The sequence below is a fragment of the Ascaphus truei genome, chromosome 2 (genome assembly GCF_040206685.1).
Source record: "Ascaphus truei isolate aAscTru1 chromosome 2, aAscTru1.hap1, whole genome shotgun sequence".
In the NCBI taxonomy this organism is placed as follows: domain Eukaryota; kingdom Metazoa; phylum Chordata; class Amphibia; order Anura; family Ascaphidae; genus Ascaphus; species Ascaphus truei.
In genome coordinates, this window is record NC_134484.1 from 161,515,085 (window position 1) to 161,541,298 (window position 26,214).

Genomic DNA, 26,214 nt, shown 5'->3' on the forward strand with positions numbered 1-26,214 from the left:
GAGAGAGACTGTGAGAGGATGCTCTAGAAAAAAAGTGAACTTTTAGTTAAGACAAAATATGTTTGATGATATGAACACATTTTTAATACTGTACTTTTTCTTTTTTTATCACAAACTGTGACAGATCCGTATAAAGCAGGATATGTAGTCACATGACCCTAATGACACACTTCCCGGGGCCATCACCTAGCTGCGTTATAAATATAACAAACCCCTAATCTGGCAAATCTAGCAGCGGAATTCAAACCCGTCATTTATAACGGTCAGCCCCCAACCCATGTACACCCGCCACCTAACCGCTCAGCTCGAGCTCCTCATCACAACTGAAAACACAGCGCGCGGCACACAGTGTCCGCTTTCAAGTTTTGATACGCCCAAATGAAACCAGAAGCCACGTGACACCCCGCCCGCCCCTCTGGCGTTGCGTGCCTCGCTTTCAGAGTGACGCGGACGTCACCGTTTCTACGGCAGGCCACTGGTGCCCAAGATCATCGCGAGCGGACGCGGAGGCTTTCCCTTGCGAGGTAAGTAAAAAGCGATACGGGACCCGGGTTTCACCAGCCGATCAGTTCCAGGCGGTCAGGGAGACTTTGCTTTGATCCGGAAGTACTGGCTGGGGTTGAGCTCCATTTCTTTGTTCCGCGGCCGGGCCCTCTGCCAGTTTGGGGCTTTTTGGGCCTCTGCGCTGCCGTCGTTTTCTGCTGTGTGGATGAAGAGGGGAGGGGGGAGGAGGTCACCGCAGCAGCAGCCCCGGACAGGCTGTCTTCTGATTCGCTGAGGAGCGCCGCCTGTCGCGCTCGGGGTTTCTCCATCTGTTTTTTATTTTTTTATTTGACCAACGATTTTTATAGATCGTGTTGGATGACGTAATGGTGACAATGTCTCCATGGGCTTTATCGCGGAGTGACGTCATTTGTGGATTATTGCAGCAATTGAGGACCCACTAGATATAATAATGTTTTTCACTTTCTCTGACAGTGATTCTTGCAATTCTATTCTCAAGTGTGTGTGTGTGTGTGTGTGTGTGTGTGTATATGTATATATATATATATATATATATATATATATATATATATATATATTTTAAAAAAAATCCATGTTGGAGAGAGATGTGTTTGTTCATAACTCACACTGTTGCCGCCCTGCCATGTGGGACAGAGCTGATAAACATGGAGGTGTTACAGCTCCCTGACACTGGCCCATGTGATTAGGTTTACTCCTATTCTCCTATAAGTGTTATCTTGGGGGGGTTGTTATGAAACGCCAAGAAGTTAAGTTGCATATACTGTACAGGAGGAAGCCAGAGATGTCTACTATAATAATATCTGACAACTAGCCCCAGCTCAGAGTTTTTTTCTCTTCTGTTTATTGATCTTCGTAAATGGAGTGCAATAGAGTAGGATGTGCATAATTCACGTGTCCGGTATACATTATACATGTTCTGTATGCTCCTTTCCCTGTAATGTCTCAGGTTTTAATTTAATTCTAGGGTAACAGCTAGGTTGGGTAATAAATATCACTACAAGAGGGTCAAGAAAAGTCTGTTTTGATGCACTGTTACTTTTTTTTTTTGAGCAGATTTGCAGCATACTGTATGTAACGTTTCTCATGTCTGATGCAGCATGTTCGACTTGAACCACTTAAAACTTGGAGGATTTTTAAAATGGCGCAGACTGCAGTATATTGCATTATAATCTGTGCGCCATGTAACTCCTCCTACTGACACTACCAAAGGTGCAAATTGCAGCAGTAGGGGCAAAATGCTTTGGGACATAGGTGCAGGGTGAAAATACCCCAGTTTTGCTCAAATTGCTTTGATACATAGAGCCCATATTCTTCCACCGCCAACCTGTATTAGGGTTACCAACTGTCAAACGAAAGCAGTAAGGACAATTTTTTTCCATTGCAATCAACACTTTTTAAAGCAGTGTTTCCCAACAAGGAATTTGGAAACCCTAGGGGGTAATGAGGCGTCTCCAAGGGAATACAAAACATTTTTTGTAATGTTGTAGTAAAGCAGTATACTGGGTTCCATAGCCTGTGTGGGGACTGCTCATTAAGTAAAGCCCCAAATTGCATCTTTGCTTGGGTGATGTAGCAGCTCACAATGCTTTGCATCCACAGTGACAAGGCATGACAAGTGTAACGTGGGAAGCTCCTGCAGTGATTGACCTCTATACTATCTAGCCTGTCTGCACACACTATGGTGCAGCTTGGGGCCTTTTCTGTGTGTGATCCCCACGGGCTCAAACTGTTAGCAATAATCTAATTTAGAAAAGAACGGCTGATGTTGCACATGTGTAGGGGGATGGTGGCCATTCGGCGCATGCGCAGAAAACGGTGGTCGTTCGGCGGAGGTGAAGGGTGGTATTGCGCATGTGTGGAGCGGCCAGCAACCTCTTCTGCGTATGCGCTGCTTACAACCTCTGTGCGGCCTGGAATTGGGAGGTATGTGCATGCGCGGGCCCATCTGTAGCGTGATGTCACTTGCGTCATGCTTTTTTGTTACAACACAAGATATTTTTCCTATCCAAACTCTGTAGGTGCCATAAAAGAAGTTTCACTTCAAAAGGGGGGTTCGCGGCACAAATATTTTCTAGCAGGCGATACAGTGTAAGGCCGAGTCCATAGAAGGACAGGCCGCGCTGAGCCGTGCGGACGCTCCGCGCTGAGCCCCTGCATCCTCAAAGAGGATGCCTTGAGAGGGGGCTCACACGAGCGTCCGCAGGCATGCTGAGGCGCTGGATTTTTCAGCCGAGAGCCAAGTTGTTTTTCAGAGCGCTGTCGGCTGAAAAAAAATAATCAGCGCGGAGCAGCGTCAACGTCACGGCGCCGTGACGTCGGTGACATTGACATCGGTGCGTCGCAGGCAATTGGCCCAGCGACGTCACTGCCCCGCCTCCCTCAGTCTCCCCCCGCCTCCAATCTTGCCTATATGAGGGTCTAAACAGAAGGGAGAAGCGAGAGCCATGTGGGCAGTGTGGCCCACAACATATGATGTGCAGGCTGCAGCAGCATGTAAACAAACAGTGACACACCTGTACTGTACAGCAGGGTTGTTGCGCTTATTTTTTTCTTTAATAAAATTGAATATATACGAAAAGAACAAGTAGCGCAGGCTCCATAGTGTAATTCCAATATCTAAACCGTTTTAATAAAAAAGCCTCTAGGACTTACACTCACAATATTTGAGTTAAAAACTCGCATGTAGAGAAAATTCTCTTCATTAACGGGCGCCGTATAGCGTGCAGGACATCAGCTGGAGGACATCAACAGCAGCACCAAGGTAGAGCAGGAATCCACAGAGAGCCTCCAGGAGATAGGATCTGTGGACCCCGCCGGTATATTAAACCAAGCATATTGAGTAGTGTCCGACCTCTCCAAGTGTGGTGACTTCCGCATCAGCTGCGTTTCATCACAACGTGAGTTCAGGGGATATTTGATTGGTCCGTGGTGAGGGTTTAAATACTCTAGGTTGCAACGCAACCCACAATGCTTGCATTCTATTGGCCAATCAATGTACAGCATGAAAATTACATAGTTAATGGTGGAAATACACATTAAACAAACAGGCTGTGCTAGACAATTTACAGATGATATTAGTACCACAGTATTATTGTCAGACATAACTAAACATATATAATGAATGATGAATACTAAATGATAAATACAGAGAGGACAATAAAAAAGAAGCAATAAATTCCAGTTGAAGGACAATGATTGCTATAAAGTGAATCATAGGCTGGGAGATGAGGAACACACAACAAGGAGAACTATTAGTGAATGAACCAAGTGCCAGATAATTACATTGTATTTGAAGGTCATGTTGTTATACCAGCATGCTAGTATCATTAAGACCATGTTATACCAGAATGCTAGTATCATTAAGGCCTGAATGCAAGTGTCCCCATATTGTAAATGTAAAAGGATTCACGAATATAGAGAGACCTCAACAGATCACCTCCCAGTTTGGATGCAGGAATGTGTTCCAAACCTGCAACAGTCAAACTGGCAGGATCTTTGGAATGATAGTTTTCCCAGACACTTTTCATCCTGTGTTCAGGGTTTCCTTTAAGGAGAGTACATCTGTTCTCATGAAACCTTACACATAGAGGACACTTGGTACGTCCTTTACATTGAATACCACAGTACAGGAAAGGGCATAAACCACATGCGTGGTTAAACAATGAATGGAACTTTTGACAGGAAAAACAGTACCATGAGAGAATGAGGAGAATCGCGCAGCGCACTATGCTTACATGTTAGACACTGATGTCTACCACATATGTGATTAACACTGGTGGCTGCAATAAGGGCCGAACTAGAACCCCTGGATGGTCTCAACCTGCTAGGGGGCAGAATATTTTTGATGCTGGTGACCGTGTGAAGAATTACAGATGTAGTTTTGTTAAGTGAATGGCCCAAATGTGGGTCACAAAGTAAAACATTCCAATATTTATTGAGAACTTAGATAATTTTATTGGAATGACCATTTTATTTGGTGATGAATTTGATGGAGCCATGGGTGGGTTTCTCAGTATTGAGAGAGCCAGACATTCTACTCTCACCAAAGGTTTTGCTCTTGGATTTAGATTTGTTTAACAGATGTAATCTATCCAGGGCCCCCTGTCACGATAGACCAGGTCTTTTAACACCTATACATTTATATTTAAAGGATCTGTAACAGGATCAGTAACAAGGCAAAACAATGCAGTGAAATTAAAATTAGGTTTATTTGGAGAAGACCTCGGAAATACACAGAAATACAGAAATATATACACACTTACGGGGGTCTGGGGATTGAGATCTACCTTTCCTAGGTGCAGGGCGCCCACTTGCATGGGCTTACCCCAAACAGAACCTTGTTCTGTATGTACTGAACAGTAATCCAGCCGAAAATTCTGACCGCAACCGCTAGTTCGATTTTGAGAAATTGGCCGCAAAAGACGGGACTTGGTCTCTGTGAGGCAAACTTTTCAGGCTTCAAAACGAAGCCGGTTGCTCTGCTATTTGAAACAGCAACGTTGAAAAGCCCGCCGTAGCTTCATCGATTCCTGACTGGTTGCGCTTCTCTCTCTCTCCTGGTCTGCACCTTACATACGCTTTGCTGGGCTATCCCCAGAACGGCGGGGGGAAGGAGCAGCCAATCAGAGAAGGGAAATCCCTCCCCGCCAGCCAATAGAGGGTCTCGACCCTCGGCTGATGTCAGGGGAGTAGGTGTGTCAGAGGCTCGAAAGCCGGGTGAGTCGGAAATATGATTTTAGCCAAGAGGATCAGACTATATGGCTGCATCTTCTCTGACTAACTCATTGCCTCCTGCTGGGCCGGGTCCACCAGGTCTGCCACTGACAAAAGGGTGTCCCTTTTGTAGTCCAAACCTGGCCATTCTCCTTTTATTGCTCACCAGGTGCTTTCACACACAGCCTCTCCCTTTTGTACCACGGACCCTATGTAGACTTGCTGGCACCGTAACTGATCGTCCAGGCAAGCTACATAGAGCCTTATAACAAATGTATAAAATATTGAAACACATGTTTTAATACATTGGGGACCTTGGGGAGACTCATGTCTGTACTGGATATAGGACTGGGATATTGGGTCTAGGAAAGCAGGAGTCTGGGGGACACAGGGCAGCCCAGTGTAATTCTACTCGCGTACCGGCACATCATGCCTGCACGTCAGGTAGAATTGAGGTACTACCGGTAGCCCCTATTTCCGAACTCCTGCAAACAAAAGAAGTGCATTCTTACCCAAATATCCCACCTAAAACTCATACACAGAAAGCTTTATGAGTCTGGGGTACAGGGAACATGAAATAGGAAAAATCAGGGTCATTTTATTCTCCAACATGTATTATCCCCGATCCCTGGCTTATGAAGGTACAAGGGACCCTACGGGTTCAGGGGTAACCAGGCTATCTAATAAAGGTTTAAGCCCTCTGGTTACCCCTGAAACCGTAGGGTACCTGGTTCCCTCCCGTCACACCCCAACTTTATATAACATGTTTCAACAACCTCATTATTTTAGCCCTTCTGGGGGCAGTGTGTGGAAAAGGTAAATTTAAGGCCTAGGTCATTTTGGTCAAACCCAATAAGGGCATGAATGAGCTCGCTCTCACCGCCGTCCCAGATGAGGATGTCATCAATGTAGCGGCCATAGTATACCAGGCCTGGCTCAAGCCCAGCCTTGTTCCAAACATGCTCTGCCACCCAATGCCCCATGTAGAGGTTGGCATAACTTGGGGCGAACCTGGACCCATGGCCGTACCACAGGTCTGGAAGTAGAACGAGTTATCAAATAAAAAATAATTGTGCTCTAATATGAACTTAATCATAGAGAGCAGAAAGGTTTGTTGACTGGAGGGCAATTTATCATCACTTCTCAAAACTTGCTCGATGCCCCTAGACCATTGACGTGCTCTAAACATGGGTAAAGAGCTTGAACGTCACAGGTGCCCCATCTGTTTGTAGATTTCCATTCAATTGAGATGGAGTCGATGACATGCAACGTGTCCTGGAGGTCGTAATCCGACAACATATGGTTAACATACGTAGACATGTTTGACATCATCGACTCCACCCCCGAAATGATGGGCCAACCTGGTGGGTTTGAGGCTCTTGTGAACCTTAGGCTGCTCTTATAGTGACAGCGACGCGACAGTCGCGTCAAAACAAATGCATTGTCACCGTCGTCGGTGCTTATAGTGCACACAATGGCGACGGAGCGACAGTGCTACCAAAAATCGGGTAGTCACTGATATTTGATTTTTTTTCGACGATGATGACCCCTGGTGGCCAATCAGGATCTTCTCCATCCCTCTGCCCTCCTTTTCTGACGTCACTTTCCTTGTAGCCAGCGACATGGCCTAAATTTGAATTTTAACTTTCGTGACGGCGACAGCTGACGTCATCGGTCGCCTTTGCTGGCACTATAAGCGCGGCCTAAGGTAAACAATATAAAATAGGTATACAGGGATTAGTTGTAACGCCTGTATGCCCGCAGACCTGGCCAGTCCCCAGTACTGAGGTTGGAAGGGTTTTACCACGCACCCACAGCAGTGAGGGCGTGCCCGGAGTGTGGTATGGCGTTGCCGGGCCTGTAGAAAGATGGTTAGTTAATACTTGCAACGCTTTGGGATTCAGAGTAAGGATAGTGATGTCCGTGTACCAGAGTCCAGGGGTATAGAGAGCAGGATCGTAATGTTCGTAAGCCAGAGTCCAGGGATAACAGAAGTCAGCAAAGTCGTGTCCGTAAGCAGGGTTCAAGGGCAGCAGAGAGCAGGGTAATCCAGTACAAGCACAGGTCAAGCCAGGGGTAAGCAGGAGCAGGAACAGAAGCTGGAAAACACAGGAGAGCCAAGCATAGGACTGCACACACAGAGGTTTCAAAGAACTATGCAGAGCAATGAGTGAGAGGACAGACAGGGTTTATAAAGGAGGGAACACCAATGGGAGAGAGAGGAGGAGCAGAGGGTGAAGTGAGAGACAGCAGGGATAGGTGAGAAGGAGAGGAGGAGGAGACAGGTGAGCCAGAGAGGGAGATAGCCTGAGAGGAGGAGCCAGGGGTCTGGGAAGGCCTACAAGAGGAGCGTGTGCGCGCGCCCTCTTTAAGGTTAGAGTGCGCGCGCACAGGCTGTGTCAAGAGGCGCGGGGGGAGAACCGGAGGGGAGTCTGCAAGAGGTAAGGGGACCGGAGCGGGAGCAGAGGGAGGCTGTGAAGGGAAACGGGAGAGTGAAAAGACGCGCGTGCCCTGCGGGGAACGCGGGCAGACGCCGGGAGAGCGTCAGGGACTGCCGCAGATGGATGCGGGAGGAGGAAGGGAGAACCGAACAGGGAGGCGAGGAAGGGACATGAGGCAGGAGGGAGCGCAGCGCCAGGGACACATGGAGGGGAAGGAATCCCCTGAACCGTCACATTAGTCAGGTAAAGATACCTATATTCATCCTTGGTAATAATTTTGTTAACAAGAGCCTCATTAAGGAGCGAGCAAAGCAAGGTTTGATATGCAAGATTAGGATCCCTGGAAAGTGGCGTAGAAGTCGTCATCAGAAAGCAGTCGTAGGGCCTCAGATGTAAACATCTTTATCTTGTAGCACAATGCTACCACCCTCGTCAGCTTGTCTGATGATGACCCCTCCATATCAAAAAGTTGTTTGACTGCAATGTTTTCTCCGAATTACAAATTATCCTTAATAGACCGAGAAACCGTGCAGAGCTCCACCAAGTCACAAAGCACAAGTGTAGAAAAGGTGTCTATATAATTGCCCGGAGACCGATATGGATACAAGAATGTTTTAGGTTTGAAAGGTGTATGAACTATATCGTTAGAAGTGGAACTATCTAGACACTTCAACCAATCAACTTCAGGAGAACTACCCAATAGTAGAGAGCACTGTGAATCTGTTAATTTCAGATTCACCAAGAAGCTCAGTGGGATTGTCAATACAGTCAAGTTCACGTTTATCAAGATTAGGTAGACTTGTCAAGTTTTTAGAATGATAAATAGAAAAATACCATTTTAAGCATAAGTTTACAAATAAAACTGCTCCAGTCCACAAATAAATCAAATGTCTTAGGTTTTGAGCTAGGGGCAAAATGAAGTCCCTTGCTCAGAAGTAAGGTCTGATACATTCTCGCGTATCTCGTATTGATCTCTTCTTCCTCCTCCCCTGCTCTGGTCCCTCGTCCCTTCTTTTTCTCCATTGTGAGGGGTATCGCTACATCTGTGATCCCATAACAGGTATAGTTTTCTGGGCCCAAATCATGTCCTGTTCGATTCTTCTCTAAAAAAGAAAGACACACGATGTTTCACACTGCTCACTGTAGATTTAACAGTATTAAATATTTGTACTTTTCAAGTGTTAAATAACACAAATGAGTGCTACCTATGTACAGAGGTTAATCGTTTTAACAGTTGAATGATCATGTGATATAGTCACTAGAACATTCAAAGAAGTACATTTAGGGTGCACATCACAATAAACATTTTTAATTTTATCATAGCTTTAGTGAAAAAACCAAGGTGAATAAGTGAAAAATAAAATAATAATAAAATATTATTAAAACACGTTGAGCTGATGTTAAAGATCCCAAGCAGCAGCACTAATAAATAGCATAGTGTTTTGCTAGATTTCAGCTGTATTGCGCCAATCACTGGATAACCTCCTGCCTAATATATTGAATCACAGATGAAAACCCAACTTGCGAGGTGTAATCACAATTAGAAACAGCTAGAGGAGCGCCAACATAGACATAATATATATATAACTGTGTATTGCTACAATAGAAGCCAGCCGTGGGAGCAGGGATTGTATACACAATTAGTTACACAGAAGTGAAGGGAATTCCCTGCAGCTAGTCTAAGGCCTCGGCCATGTTACGTGCTTGCTGGCGGAAGCGCGCTGAGGCGCGCTCCCGCTCAGCACTGAGCCCCTACAGCCGCAATTAGAGCGGCTTTAGTAGGGGCTCACCTGCGCTTACGCGCGCTTGCGGAAGCGCAGGTCTTGGGGGAATTTAAAATTCCCCCGCTTGCCGGCGAGACAGGCCGGTCACGTGAGCGGTTCGCCCAATGAGGGCGAACCAGCTCCGTGACGTCACTGGCCCGCCCCCGGCCAGTGACGCGCCCGCCCCCGGACCGCCCCCTGACGGCTGCTGAGAGCGCTTGCGGTAAGCAACCGCAAGGCCAGGGAAAGCAGCCGTTTTCCCTGCGCCTCAGCGCGCCTCAGCACGCCAGCAGGGACCGTGGACTCGGCCTAACATATAAACGCTGCTTGCTTGCAAGTAGCAGAGCTCCAACATCGCTCTCAACATGTACTGGGAGTCCCTATAGATAGTGACCGTGTGAGTGTATCTATATGAGGTTGCAACATGGGAAATGTATCAATACAATCAATGAACACAGGCTAATTAGCCACGTTGGAGGGGATTCCCTAGTCGCTAGACTATCATATGAATGTTGCTTGCTCGCAAGCAACACAGCTCTAACATCGCTGTCAACAGTTACTCAGGGTCCCTGTACTAGTGTCAGAGAGTGTGGATGTTACTTATCTGTGTCGTTACTTCACCCGGCTCCTACACGGTACACAGTACTGTCACGGCGCTCCTGCTAGCTCTCAGCTGCTTGAGATCAGCTGCTCAACGCGACGTGACGTCACCACGCCACAATGCCACGCCCTACGCGTTTCTCTCCAGGCGGAGCTTCGTCAGGGGCAGGTGGATGCCGGGACTGAGAGCCTTCCTCCCTTAAATAGTAGTGGGCAGGTGAAGGGGATCAGGTAGTTTAACCCTTTGCTGCACAAAGGTAATTAATGCAGAGTATGTACAACGGTTCTCAGATCGCCGATTGGTATGCCACTATTGCTACTATATATAATTATAGATATAACTAGGTGAAATAGGCGTTTAAATACATGACCAAGATGATATATTACAGACCGCAGTAATATAATGACAGTATAATACTGTGACTGGTACCCCATTGTCAGGCAGGTGGATCACTGCTGGATGGATTGGCTATCGCTCTAATACATAAAACAACATAACACACCATGTGAGTTGGTACTGAGACAGATAATAATTAAATAATAAACGATGATCTATCTATGCTGTTTAGGGAATCTAATCATACTATAGTTAGCACAGTGTTCAGGGGAACTAGACAGAAGAGAGGTAGAAAAAGAGGGGGGGGGGGGAGAGGAAAAAACTCTATGCAATGTAAGTAAAATATCCAATTCATCCAAAAGTATAAGCACCAGAACAAATCATTTGGGGTAGGCAACTGACTAAATGAAAGGGTGAACGTAAACCCCTCATTTAGACCCATGGGGTACAAAGTTTTTAACCGGTATATCCATTCAGCCTCTCTTTGCAGAAGTCTACGGTCAATGTCACCTCCTCTGATGGTATTAATGATGCGATCAATCCCTGTGAACTGAAGACAGCTAGGATCCCCATTGTGTCTAAAATTAACATGGCGTGCTACTGGTGTATCAGCTTTGTTAACAACTGAGTTGATATGTTCTAAAACACGTCTGCGCAGCTCGCGTATGGTTTTGCCTACATATCTATATCCACACTTACAGTGGATCAAATAAATGACATTAAAACTTTTACAATTCACAAAGTGTCTTATTTCGAATTGCTTGCTCTTGTCATGACTGTCAAATGTTTTCGTGGTATGTATGTATTGACACGCCTTACAGCTGCCACAGCGGAAGCAGCCTTTCGGTGGATTTGGTAACCATGTTTTGGGGGGTATATTATGATGATGACTATGTACTAAGTCATCCTTCAAATTTTTGGATCTCCTACTTATAATGCTAGGAGTGTCATTTAGTACAGAGGATAGATCGCTATCAGATTTCAAAATATGCCAGTGTTTGGAGAATATCTGTTTTACCTCATGCCATCTTTGGCTGTAGGTACCAATGCACCTTATTACTTTATCTGTTGCTTTCACATTAGGACCGAGGAGGGTGTCTCTATTACTTAAAAGTGCCCTATTGTATGCCTTTTGTAAGTTTTTTGTGGAGTAGCCCCTATCAAGGAATCTGTTTTGGAGATCTTTTGCTTGTACTTTGAATTCCTGAAGGCTAGAGTAATTGCGCCTTAAGCGCAAATATTGCCCTGTTGGTATGCCACGAATTAGAGAGACAGGATGTTGACTTTGAGCCAATAGTAAATTATTGGTTGAGGTGATTTTCCTGAACACTGTGGTCTGAATACTGTGAAAAGGGTCAATGGTGATACTTAAATCCAAAAACGTAATCTTAGTCTGACTATACTCAGAGGTTAGACGTAAATTGAGAGTATTGATGTTAAGACGTTTTATAAAGTCAATTAACATATTTTTTGGACCACTCCAAATAAGAATAATATCGTCGATAAATCTGAGCCATAGATCTATGAACTCAGTAAATATCGCATTCTCCTCAGTGAAGACAATGGTGGCCTCCCACCAGCCCAGGTACAAGTTGGCATAAGTTGGGGCACATGACGTCCCCATAGCTGTACCCTGGGTCTGGTGGTAGAATAGGCCATCGAACAGAAAATAATTATGAGTTAGCACAAAGGTCAGGAGATTTAACACAAACTTGTTATGTTCCATGTACCCACAGTGTCTGGTTGACAGAAAGTATTCACATGCTTTTATACCACTAGTGTGCAAAATGCTAGTATATAATGATTCGACATCAAGGGTTACCAACCAGGTGTCGTCACTAGTTGTAATCCCATTTAGTCTAAGTAGTGTGTCCTTTGTGTCTTGGATATAAGACGGTAATGACAAGACAAAAGGCCGTAGGATTTTGTCAAGATACCTACTCGTGTTTTCTGTCAAATTGTTGTTGCCAGACACTATGGGTCTCCCTGGTGGTTTTTCCTGTTTTTTGTGGATCTTAGGTAGCGTGTAGAACGTAGCTACAGTGGGTGTTTTAATATGCATGAACTCATATTCTTTCTTGCCAATAAGTTTATGATCTAGGCCTTCTCTGAGAAGTGCGTATAATTCCAGTTTATACATATTGGTTGGATCCCTGTCCAAAACTCTGTATGTGTGTTTGTCTTTTAAGATACGTTTATTTTCGATCACATAATCACTGGTATTCAGAACCACAATGTTACCTCCTTTATCTGAAGGTTTGATGGTTATCTGCTGGTTTGTAACCAGTTCCTTCAGTGCTTGTTTCTCTCTGTTAGTTATGTTGCCTTTCCGTGAATGACAGGGTTTCAATTTCTCCAGGTCTTTTGTCACTAAATCAGTGAAGACTTCTACCTGCGGGCATACATTCATGAGAGGTGTAAATTTACTGCGTGGTCTTAAGTCTGTGAAGGGCCCTTCTACAGATGGATTCACTTGCTCGTTATCACTTAAGAGTGTAACAAGATCTCCCAGGTGAGTATACTCCTGGGTGGTCATGTCTCTGTGTTCTAATTGTTTTCTCTTATTCCTAATGTGAAACTTGTGCAACAATAATTTTCTGGAAAATAGATTGAGATCTTTGATCCATTCAAAGAGCTTGAAATCACAAGATGGTGAGAATGACAAGCCCTTTTCCAGAATAGATATGTGCATACAGTAGGAGATAGCTCCAGGTCTGACAAATTAAATATTTTGAGTTTATTGGTGCCTAATGAAATGGATTTCTTGGCTTGCCTCGTCTTTCTCTTAATTTTCTTTTTTCCCCTTCTAGTAGGTTTTTGGATTTTGCTCCCTCTAAAAAAACAGCATCTCTGTCAGACATAGGTTGTAACCTACTGCTGATTGAGGACTGTGCAGTGCTTGTTCCTGGATGTTCACTACCACCTGAATCAGATTCTGAATTTTCCATTTCTGATGAAGAGTAGTTAATAGTTCTCGGTTTCGTCCGGCGGGTCTGTTTGTAGCTATAGACTTTATCTTGGCAATAATCCTGCTTGTCTCTCTGATATTTTCGGTGTTTCCTTTCTTTGATTTCATTTTTAAATTTCATGTATGTTTATATCTAGCTCCCAGATTTCTTGGATTAGAAAGTTTGCGTGCCCCATTGTTCTCTAGTGTACAGTAGGTGTACTATCAAAATCTGTAAGAGTATCAAACAGGTTGGATGTGACAAACTGATCTAACCCTCCCAATATTATCCTTACACGAATCAATACATGTCCTGGGTTCATTATTCCTAAGTCTACACCTAGACCATTTTTTTTTTTTTTTTTAAATGCTTTTATTCTTTAGGAAACTTGGTATACCATTAGAGCTTCTGTTAATCGTCAGTTCCTTATTCATGCGCCAGGGTGTTTTCCCTTTTCCCTAGCACATTTTGGGGGTTTGAGATTCCCCCTTTCACCCAAGCTGCAGAATATTTACTTAATAGAGTATTGTTTACACTTGGAGGTTAGGGATTAGCGCCTTTAATATTTTCTATTGTTCACGACACCTATTGTACGGTATGGTGAAGAAATCTGTAAGAAAAATAAACATGCACGCTCCGATGGGAAAACTCAAATGACCAGATTGATACATTTGCTGGTAATCCAAATTAAATGAACTCAATTGGCCTAGATTCACTTACGGTTAATAAATGACAAAATTGACTTTATACGAATTTAACGCTAACTTTAACATTCTATTTAGTAAAGCCATAACATAAGCGTTATCAGCAGTAAGGGGCTTTTTACTGCGCTGAGGTCGGTGTTTTTTTTTAATGCTATATTTTATTGTATGTAAAAGGTGATTTAACGGCTAATTACTTATTCACATGCTATTCACTAAACTCAGATAAATGTCGTAATCAAGCTGGAGTTATCCCTATCTTACCTATGTCTGTATTGGGCGCTACATACCTATGTGCAAGATAAGACTAGCAAACCTAGAATACGTATACAAATATACTCTAGCAACAATGCTCCTAGGACTTTAGCTCCTACAATGTTGACATCTTGTCCCCTGAACATGTTCTGCTCTTTTTAAATAAAACATTTTAATGTTTTTCTAGTGTTTAAAAAAAAACAAAACATTAAATTCTTGCTTCTGGGGTTACCATGGTAACCTTTAGACAGCACTTGTCTCTCAGGAGTGCTTCATTTTAAGATCCTGGACATTTAACATTTCAAACGCATATATCTCCTGAATGAAGCATCGAATTAACAAAAAAAGCATTGAGGCAAGAATTAATCTCATTATGCATGTAAAAAATAATAATATATATATATATATATATAATCAAAAAATAAATAGATGATACCGTTCTGTGGCTAACGAGTGGCTTTTAGCCACAGAACGGTATCATCTATTTATTTTTTGATTATTGAAGCTCGGCTAACACGGTACTGATACCTCTACATGTGTGTATATATATATAAAAATATATATTATATATTGAACATGTTAATATAATAACTCCCTAGTAGCTCAAGTGGCCAATTGGTCATGGTCAACCCAAGACCAGTTTGCCACTTGGGCTAATAAAATGCTTAAGGCCGGTCCACACTTGGAGAGAGAAGATCTAGCTCCCTGGTAACCTCCAATCTGGATGGCCTCTGCTGGGCTCAAACCATGATGTAGTAGTGTCCCAGGGGTACAGAGTGAGAAATTCCAATGGCGCCGTGGATATCCGCACACTCGGCATCCAGCGGTTGATGTACCTCGCAGGCATACAGCTGAGCCGGGGAAACCCACAAACTTCCGCTATCGGGGTGGGGTTAAGCATAGCGCTTCAGATGATTTAATCACTGGAACCACCAATTCGCGAGGCCCTATGCGTTTTGTTGCTATGGCAACTTCCCCATCGCATTTAAAGAACATTAAAAATATCCCGTAACTTTTATTTTTCAGAAGAAAACTCTTTGTCATCTAATAATGCACTTTGTTCAAAAAACATAATTACAGAGCTCTTGAGTGTATTGTAATAGAACATACAGCCCACAATGTTAGGCCAGTTCTATAATGCGTGCTCACGCTGCAGTTTTAGTTGGCTGAGGTTAGTCAACCTTTCTTTAATGGCGCAGTGCGCATGGAACTGGCCGAAAGGGGAGAGGATGAAGAAAAGAAAGAATTTGCACCGCTACCGCCACTGAAGTGTGTGTGTGTGTGTGTGTGTGTGTGTGTGTGTGTGTGTGTGTGTGTGTGTCTATGTACAATGTTATTAAAAAAATTAAGTATTTTGAAACTTATTTAAACACACACACAGTACCTCACTCACAGCATACACACAAAAAGCATGCGTCACGTACACGCACGTTCATACAGGCGCGAGCGAGCATGGCCGCGCGCACTATAGAACGGCCCTTAGGTTGGCAAATAGAGATCTTAATTTGACTGAGAGTGAACATTATTGGATTTTTAACTTGGACTCCAGATATCCATCGGGATTTAATGAACAAATAGAAGTTATACCTTTTCAGAGATTAGATTAAATACTTTAGAGATATTTATAAATAGTACGCTATATATATTTTATATTGAAGTCGTTTTGATTCTCAGTTTATTATATTGTATGTATTTTTTATATTTATTTGAATAATGAGTTGTAAAGGGATAGAGTTTTTCCACGATAACCTTCTTGAATCAAATTCAGTATTTTCTTAAATATCCAATAGGGTTTTTATTAACCAATTCCATGTCTTTTGAAATAAAATGATGTATGAATTGGACAAACAATGATTAATTACGAGTCAGTGTGCAAATTACGAGTAATTACGAGTGTGTGCAAAAGTAAGTGAAACCCTGGTTTAATCAATTAAATTAAAGGGGATAGTTAGAATCTGGTATTTAATTAGGTAGATCTTCTTCAGGTGTGAGTTCTGGAAGCCCCACCCTATATAAAGATCAGAAACTTTGTGAGTTTGGTCTTGACCATACAGATGTGTGAAAACACATCATGCCATGATCAAAATAAATCTCAGAGGACCTCAGAAATGCAGTTATTGATGCTCATCAGTCTATAACACATTACAAAACCATTTCTAAGGATTTAGAGCCCTACCAATCCACTGTCAGTCTGCAAATGAAGAAAGTTCAAGACCACTGTTACTCTACCCAGGAGCAGTCGTCCTACCAAAATCGCTCCAAGAACAAACCAGCAAATCATCCAGAAAGTCACAATGAACCCCAGAATAACATCCAAGGAACTGCAAGCCACTCTCACCTTGGCTAATATGAGTGTTCATGACTCAACTATCAGAAAAAGACTGATCAAGAATGGTGTTCATGGAAGGATAGCCAAGAGGAAAACACTGCTCTCCCAAATGAACATTGCTGTTCTGAAGTTTGCCAAAGAAGAACACCTATGTGTATGTTGACAGTGACTAAGTGACTCATAGTAGCTCAAAAAACTTAAGTAACATAATCATAATAAAACCACTCTAATACAGATAATATACAACTGTGAATAACAGAATATATATCTATAGAAAAAAACCTGAAGTGAAGAATTAGACCGTGACATACAAACCTAAGAATTGGTATAATAGGCCCATGAGAAGCCATTGGTTTGACTATTGAATAGACAGATTATATATCTATATCTAAAAAATATATCTATCACAATTTCAGAAGTCTCCTCCTATTTTCAACAGTTACCATTTAATTAGTTATTCCTTTAATATTCTTTCCTGTGGGGTCCTTTATTACGTGGTGTTAAAAAAAAAAATGCTTGGACACTCCTTACAGGGTTAGTAAAACTAGACAAAATGTTTCTCTTATGTTGTAGGAATCTGTTTTTTAAGCTTCATTTTGTATGTCCGATATATTGTTGTGCACAAGGGCATTCTAACAGATGCACAACATAAGAATTGCGTTAATAAACTGTTTAATGTTAAAAGTGCGACCATTGCTCCTGAATTGGAACTCCGTGTTATCTGTCTTTAAAAAAAAAAAAAGTACATGTTAAACATCTTGTGGCATTACACAATATGGTATGATCTGTTTCCTTTATCTTTAATTCAGTAGGTACTATCCTATTCTTGAGATTTGAATTACGCTAAAAAATTATGGTTGGCTTTGGGGTAAAATCCCATGTAGGATTCCATCTTGTTGTAGGACAGACCACTGTTTAAAAAGAAAAAAAAAAAGGGTGTTTTTTTTGTCTTGATTGTATTTTGTGATCAACTTAACTCCTTTTTTGTCTTGTTTCTTTTCTTTCTGCTGTGTATTAATCAGTCTGTCACTCCATTTTGGTCACTTTCCCGTTTCCTCTATTTATGACCTTCTTTGTAGTTCTCCTTCAATCTTATTATTAGCACTTGGCCCTCTTTTTAAATTTCTATTTTTACTGCAATTTCTGCGTGTTCTGGTTATCCCTCAGGTATATTCTCAATCCAGACTGGATGATTTCCACTTGTGTTATCTAAACCATTTACATCCTCCTTTTTACGGTAATTTTTTGTAAGGGTGTTCCCTTGTTTGTCAGTGAACAGTTCAAGGTCTAAAAAATGCTATTCTAGCCTCGCATGTAAAAATCACACAACCTTATCGTTGTTGTTGATGTATGAAACAAAAGATCCCAGAAGTTATTTTCCACCTTTCCAGATAATGATATCATTGATATAGCGTTTATATAGTGCTATATGTGGATTGTGTTCCCAAATCATATCTTCTTCCCATGACTATAAATTTGCGTATAAAGGGGTGAACTTCGTACCCATTGCAGCCCGCACTTCTGAATATAAAATTCCCCTACAAAGTAAAATAGTTATGATTTAAAATAAAAAGTATGTAATCAATAATAAAATTCCTCTCTCTCTCTCTAGATGGATGATATATTTAGATATTTCTATACATTATCTAGGTTCACAGAATATAAATTTTGACATATGTATTATGTATATTGATTTGCTGTATTGATTTATTAACTTACGTTTTTATTTTACTTTTAGGTGAATTAATGTCGCCTTCATGTTTAAATTCTTACACCTTTTTTCACATAAATATTCTTATTTTTATTTTTCATAGTTATACTTTTGGTTACTTTCATATGAAATATATATATATATATATATATATGCAAATATAGCTGTATGCTCATCTGCATGTCTTAGGCAGGTCTCTGCAACCCCGCCTTTCCCCATTATCACCCAGCATACAGCACTTCCACTGCAGCAAGGGATTCTGGGAAATGACATGCAAATGAGCACACAGTGTCACTTTTTGCCTCAATAACCATTTTTAACATGGTTCCCTATAGGCTTAAGCTTGCTGCATGGTCACAGCTTTGAGCACAGCCAGGGTTAAGGTGCATACCCAGAAAACCACCCACAGACAGCTGTTTCGACCTTGATGGGTCTCATCAGTGTGGGGTTGATTTTACTGGGAATGCAAGAGAGGCTATGGGATAGGCTAAACCATAATACTGAGTTAAGTTATGGTGAGTAAAAAAAGTGACAAAAACCGTCCACAGGAAAGCAAATATGCAAATATAGCTGTATGCTCATCTGCATGTCTTAGGCAGGTCTCTGCAACCCCGCCTTTCCCCATATATATATATATATATATATATATATATATATATATATATATATATATATATATATATATATATTACACACCAGCCTATCCATAGATTAATATATGATTGAATAAACTCTGAACTCAATATAATACAATCGGGAAGCTTTGTGGGCTATAAATACTGTCTAAATTTTGCATAAATTGAACTTATGAACATGTTTTTTTTATTTTTTTCAACCTCATCTATTATGTAACTGTTGTGTTTCTGTAATCTTCCCCTGATGAATGAAACACGTAGGGATTACTTCTGGGTCCGGTGCAGTTTGTTGAAGCCTGGTGGAGACGCGTTTCACTCTCGCCAGCTGTTTGTGTATGTGGGATCCCCGGAGGTCCCTAATCATTGGAGTAAAAGTTTTTATTTTATTTTACTAGATTGTTAGTGTGGATTTTATCCTTTTGTGATATAAAAGTCTGTTATATACTTATATCTGTGTGCTTGTCTCCTTTTTTGTTTTGGTTGGAGATATGGTTGTAAAGAGGACTTGGAATGCCCCTGCTTTGGAGACGGGCAGGAAGAGACAGATTAAACACGCTGAGGGAAAGAAAGCGGCTTGAGCAGTGGACAATTTGTATGGTAAACCTGTTACCTGTTCCGGTGCTCAGAAGAAGTTAGAGTGCTGAGATGTAGCTATAAGTTCTATGGGAACATATATAGCCTCCCTAACATCCCAACTGTAGAGGGGAAGGGGTAAGTGCAGCGCGGACAGCCCGTATGAAGCTCTAAACAACTGGCTTAGAAATGAGCACCAATCACGCTGTGTACACACGGTTCAGTAGTCCTCTGAATGGAAACAAACTCCTCCTCCCTTGGCGGAAGGGCGGTGATCCGTGAGTGGCTCCGCGGTACTGGCATGCGGTGTATGACCGACGGGATCACGGTTCAGTAGTCCTCTGAATGGAAACACACTCCTCCCTTAACGGAAAGGCGGTGATCCGTGAGTAGCTCCGAAGTACTGGCATGCGGTGTATGTCTGACGGGACTGTATCCAAAATGGCACTGTCAGCAAACCGGCGTGCTCCCTGGTAAGTGATGAACAGCGAATACCCAGGATGTGGAAGACCGGTGCACCGCCGAGAAGCAAGAGCTGGACAATTAACCGTTTGAAAAATGTATTGGTAAAACAGCATCACAGTAGAGTCCTGGTGGATCCTCTAACGCGTTTCAGGCCGAAGCGCTTTGTCAAAGAGCTTTGGCGTGAAACGCGTTAGAGGATCCGCCAGGACTCTACTGTGATGCTGTTTTACCAATACATTTTTCAAACGGTCAATTGTCCAGCTCTTGCTTCTCGGCGGTGCACCGGTCTTCCACATCCTGGGTATTCGTTGAGCAGTGGACAATACTGTTTTCTTTAGTGAATCTAGCATTTATGCCAAGGAATAGGTTCCATCATCATCTAAATATTATCCTTTGTATTTTATATTACTTTAAAATATGAAGAGAAGCTACATATTTATCCATACGATTTGAAAGACATCGCAACATCTTCCATTTCCAAATTTGCACAGCCATGTTCCTTTGATGCCTAAAGAACGCAACAGGATACGCATACGAATGTGGAGTATCCCATCAAACGTGGCGGGCCTGGAGAGTAACATCTCAACCAATACTGACATCACTGGCCCATTTACTCATTTGAAAAATAAAAGCCATTTTACTCCCCCTTTGAGCATTTGCCCTGCAGTTGATCTATTTATCTCATGTGTCACAAGGGACTTAGAAGCTGAACCCAAACACCGTAGATCAACTGACAATCTCACTCCTGAGGAAAGGAAGGGATTACAAGAATTTATGTGTGATAAATCCTTTGTCATTAAGCCATCCGATAAGGGTGGCAATATTGTCATTCAGGACACCGATGCATACGTTAAGGAGAATAAGAGATTATTGAGTGATAAACATTGTTATGAAACTCTAGAGAGTAGTCCGACCTCAGAATACAAAAAAGATCTTGCGATCATTCTGCAAGCAGCCCTTGACAGAGACATGATAAGCAGACAAGAATATGACTTTATGTACCCTAAATCACCAACAGTGGCAACATTTTACACCTTGCCCAAGGTACATAAAAGACTACAATCCCCCCCGGGACGCCCTATTGTCTCGGGCAATAACTGTTTATCTGAGGGGAGCAGTATTTACCTGGACAAAGTCCTGAGGGATTTTGTTATTAGTCTTCCGTCATATGTGCAAGACACTAAGGACACCCTTAAAAAACTAAATGGTATCAACATCTCCCCAGAGACCATTCTCGTGAGTTTAGATGTTGAATCTCTATACACTTCAATTATTCACGAGAATGACCTGGGAGCTGTAAATCATTTTCTCATATCAAGGGACTGCAGATTTAACAAACATAATGATTTTGTTTTGGACCTACTACGCTTTGTCCTTACCCACAATTACTTTGTGTTTGACGGGATATATTACCACCAGACCCAGGGTACAGCAATGGGAACAGCATGTGCTCCCACATATGCCAATCTGTACCTGGGCTGGTGGGAATTTGTCCATGTGTTCAATGAGGAGTTATCTATGTATACTGACCATATTTTATTATGGATCAGATACATAGATGATATCCTATTGTTATGGGATGGCCCTCAAAATCTTTTACTTCGGTTCGTGGAAAATCTTAACAGCAACACACTGAACCTGAGACTAACAACTGTTTTTAGCACCACATCCATCACCTTCCTGGATCTGAATATTTATGTGGATAACGACCGCAATATTCAAACTAAAGTTTACAGGAAGAGCACTGCTACTAATAGTTTGTTATTGGCACAAAGTCAACATCCGCCTAGTCTCATCTCTGGCATCCCCACTGGGCAATATCTCCGCCTACGCAGGAATTGCTCTACAATTCAGCAATTTATCACACAATCAAAGGAACTACGAGAACGGTTCTTGAATCGTGGGTATAAAATGAAAACACTCAATAGAGCCTATCACAGAGCACTTCACAGTGATAGAGACTCTCTCCTATCCTCCAAGATACCTAAGAGCAAGGATAACATCATTAGATGCATCGGCACATACAATAAACGGTTGTGGGCTATAAAAAGAATCTTTGCCTGACACTGGCACCTGCTCTCATCACATGTTGATCTAGTGAAGGTGATTGGCCAGAGACCGACAATCACCAGCAGGAGATCAAAAAATCTACGTGATAGATTGGTGCATAGTCACCATCAGCGTGCTAAGGTGGAAACGTGGCTTAGCCCCATCAAAGGGATGTATCGGTGTCAGGGCTGTAAGGCTTGTAAATATGTCACTCTAGCCAAGACCTTTGAGAATAATGACAGTACAAAGCAGTATAACATAGACAGTTTTATTAATTGTCGTACCACCAATGTTATATACCTTCTCACATGCAAATGTGGGAAGAGGTACGTTGGCAAGACCACAAGACAACTACGCAGGCGTATACTTGAGCATGTAAATTCTGTGAAACACTCCGCAGAAACGCCGGTGGCGAGACATGTTACACAATTTCATGACAGAGATGCTGACAGCCTTAAATTCATGGGCATCTATCAGCTTAGGTGCCCAGTACGAGGTGAAAATGTAGATCAGATGCTCTTGAGAATCAAAGCTGAGTGGATCTACAAACTAAGGACAAGGAGTCCGAATGGACTTAATGAAGGATTTACCTTCACTCCTTTCATCTGATCACCCGTATACGTCTGCGGAGTGGTACTTCCCACGCACTGATAGAGATATTTATACTCTATTCGTATCTCTTACCGTGTTATCTGACTGTCAAAATTGACTGTACCAAATATCTTTGTAATGTTTCACAGAGCTATTCTTCCGCTATGTCACGTTAGCTTACCATGGTTTTGTATAAACTTATTTGATTAATGTTTATTTATTCACTTAAATTAGTGACTATATTACCGAATTATGAACCCAGCCTATTTTTTAGCATTGGGTACATTAAAAATGTGTTATTGATTCACACACATAATCTATTATGATAAATTTGATTCTTCTAAAATGTGTGCGTTTCTGTTCATTTTATTTATTACTATAATATTACTGTATTTAATGATGTCTCTGCACCTAATTAGGGCTAACCACTGTACATATCTGATGTTCAACTTTGGGGTGCTACTACTGCCTCTGTTTTCTATATATCTGGTATTGAGGATTCTTAGTAATTAGGGAAAATGTTTATCTTTGTTTGTACATGCGCATTGGTATGTGGGCACGAATCTCACAACCACTTTGCCCACACATGCGCATTGATGTTACAAACAAGCCCCTATTTAAGTTTGCTACTGCTGTATCGGTGCTAGAGTGTCTATCTGGTCACGCATGCGCGCTAGCTTCATCTAGCTGCTTACATTGCGCAAGTGTTCCCTGATAGAGTTGGTGGGGAAGCACGGCACTTTGCGCATGCGCATTAGCCTCTTGGCCGTCGCTCCGATAATTGGACAGTATGAGACACATCTTAGAGTCCTGGCAACCCTTCCGCCACTACTGGGGAGGTTTAGTCGCAGCACCCTGTTAATCAATGTTGAAAGGTTGGTTCGATATGTTTTGCAGTAGTTGCGCTTGCGCTTCATTGCGCATGCGCAGTAGCTAGACGCCGATTACGTTACCATGGGGACCGCAGGGTTTAAATAGCATTCGGTTCAGTCCTAATGCAAATTTTGTCCCTGAGGAAGCTCCGTAGTAGGAGGGAAACGCGCGTTGGACGCGTGTTGATGATGTCAGCCCCTTTCATGGGGCTATTTTAATACAGTACTTTTCAGCTGTTCACTAGATTAGCCAATATATAAAAATCAGTGTAGTGGCTAGGTAAAGATTCCTGGAGTGGTCAAGACCTGACTAGGAGGTTATACTACCAATATCAAGATACAACATATGATATTATTGGCCACTACGATATTTACTATTCCTTTAGGCTAACTAGCGAAGTGGTGGGCTTGTTTGCTCACTCCGGCTGTTTGCACCATAGCAGCCTCTTATTCTCCAGTTTGAATGACACATGGGAGCATCTATATATTAGAGACTGCCTGGTTGCACGAGTTACTTCATTTAATTTATTTTTAAACGGTATCACATTTTCTTTTTGGTAATATATGTTTTAAGTATTTGACATTAAAGGTTACATTTTAAATATAGGTAGTGTGCATTTAAGTGAATTCCTTTTGGAGTACAGGCCACTGTACCCTCACCTTGCCATGTGATACCATTAAATTATTTTTGCATACGTTATCAGTGAGTGCTACAGATTTTTGCTGCTATCCATTGCGAGGACTGGTTGGTGATCCTTGTCCTTCTGCTTGCACCCTAAACTAAGCTAAGATTTTACCTGCTCAGACAAGTGTGCCCGGGCATCTATACACACAAAAATCTAGATGTTTGTGATGGTTACTTTTGAAAAGGGCAGTCCCGTGCGGCTGGATACACTGAAATTGCAATAACTTAAAAGCGCACACAGAACTTAATAAGTGATTTAATCACCCTGCATCTGTGTTTGTATCTCCCAGACTGGAATACTTGTCCAGTGTACACAATATGGCTGCCAGAGTCGGCCTCCATCTTGCTGACAAATGCAAAGTTGCAGCAACATCAACGGATGACTGTGCGGTGTTCTATTTTTCATGTGCGGTGTTCTATTTTTCATGTGCGGTGTTCATATTATTTTACCGGCATATCAAAAGTGGATATTTCGGGGACTGTGAAGCCCCCAGTACCTAATTCAGGTAATGAAAGAAATATTACTAATTTGGGGGTAATTGCTGCTTTTGGCTACTTGCAATTAATTGTATTTACCTAATCACCAATTCAATTTTTCTCCATTTCAGGAATGTAGATCTAAAAACTAGATTTAAAATGTTTACCGCACTGTGATGCTATATGAGTTAAATATTTGTAGGAAATATCCTGTAAAACAATCACCTTTTTTTGCTCTTCTGTCTAATTGTTTTTTTTGCCATATTCCCTCAGTTATGTGTTACAGGGTTAAATAGTTTTTCGGTTTTATATTCCAGTTTTCTGCCATATTACAGCACCATAAAATGAGTGATCCCTTATTTTGTATAATCTTAGCGCCTTTGTTACTGAATGGAATATAGTCCAGAGGTCAGACCCTGTAGTAAACAACAAAACTGTGTTGTGTGTGTGTGTGTGTATACTATAGCATATTTGTATGTACAGTACATAATTTTGTATAGAATATACAATCTGATAGAAAACATTATGTATGCCTAATATATATATTTTTTGTTTTTTTCCTCTGTCTTTTCTATTTACTATAATAGAAATGTATATCTTTCTTAGCCTGAGCTTTTAGTCTTCTGTAAAAATGCCTTAACGTCTATTATCATATACTTTTTTTTATTTGTCAAACATCTAGTAAAATAATGGTTTTAGATTTATTTTTTCAGTTTGAATGCATTTGTGGATGGTTTTATAGGAACAATTATACTTAACCATAAATATGAGCAGGGATTTATTTTGCGAGACTCTTGTACGTTGATATTGAATAGCAAATCTCATTTCTTTTTAGTTGTAAAGAAAATTCATTGTAATGTCTTTGGTTGTGAGAGATGGTTTCATTTTGATTAGCTGCACTAATAGTAAAACAACCTTTATAAAAATGACACCAGATGCATAGGATTTTGTACTGACTTTAATGGTATTAAATTAGTGTGACTACCACCTTATTTCTTTGTTTTTATGTTTGTTCTGGAGGCCATTTGTGTGCCGTTTTTTCAACTTTCTTTCCCTTCTAATTGAAGTTAATATAGTTATTAATTATATTTGCCTTATGTTGTAATTGTATATTTATAAGTAGTTGCAATTAGATGATAGACTGAAATACATTTTCCAAGGAACATAAAGTAAATGAAAGACTACTGAATATGGATTTATACTGTAAAGCCCAGGTCCCCCTGGTCTCCCGTAAGCCCATTATCTCCCGGAGCATGTGTGCTAGGCGGCGGAGGAAGGGGACAGGAGTCGGCAGTGAAATGGAAGTTGCGGAGGCTAGCGGCGGCACCCTTTGCAGGGCGCCGCCATGTTAACGTTGCGCACGCATGCGCAGTGAGGTCGAGCATGCGCAGAGAGGAGCTGCAGGGCGGCTCCAAAGGTACTATAGCCCCCAGAAGGCAATGGGGCAAGGTACCACAGCCAATAGGGCTCACCAGAGAATTGTTACTTTACGCGCGCTAGAGACCATGCTAGTCGGGGCTGGGACGAGGAAGGGTTAGGGTGTG

General features: G+C 41.9%; 1 protein-coding gene across 5 annotated transcripts in view; it reads left to right on the top strand.

The window, feature by feature from the left end:
* Nucleotides 1-365: 365 nt before the first annotated feature.
* The window catches only part of ZNF407 (zinc finger protein 407), a 452,537-nt gene continuing 426,688 nt past the window's right edge, over nucleotides 366-26,214 (top strand). Inside the window, exons 1-2 of one of the 5 annotated variants that reach the window (XM_075585488.1) lie at nucleotides 450-524; nucleotides 12,739-12,891. The gene's annotated coding sequence lies outside the window, so the exon portion shown is untranslated. Of the gene's footprint in view, nucleotides 525-12,738; nucleotides 12,892-26,214 lie in introns of all 5 variants that reach the window. The other 4 variants (XM_075585490.1, XM_075585485.1, XM_075585487.1 and 1 more) reach the window with 4 other exon arrangements.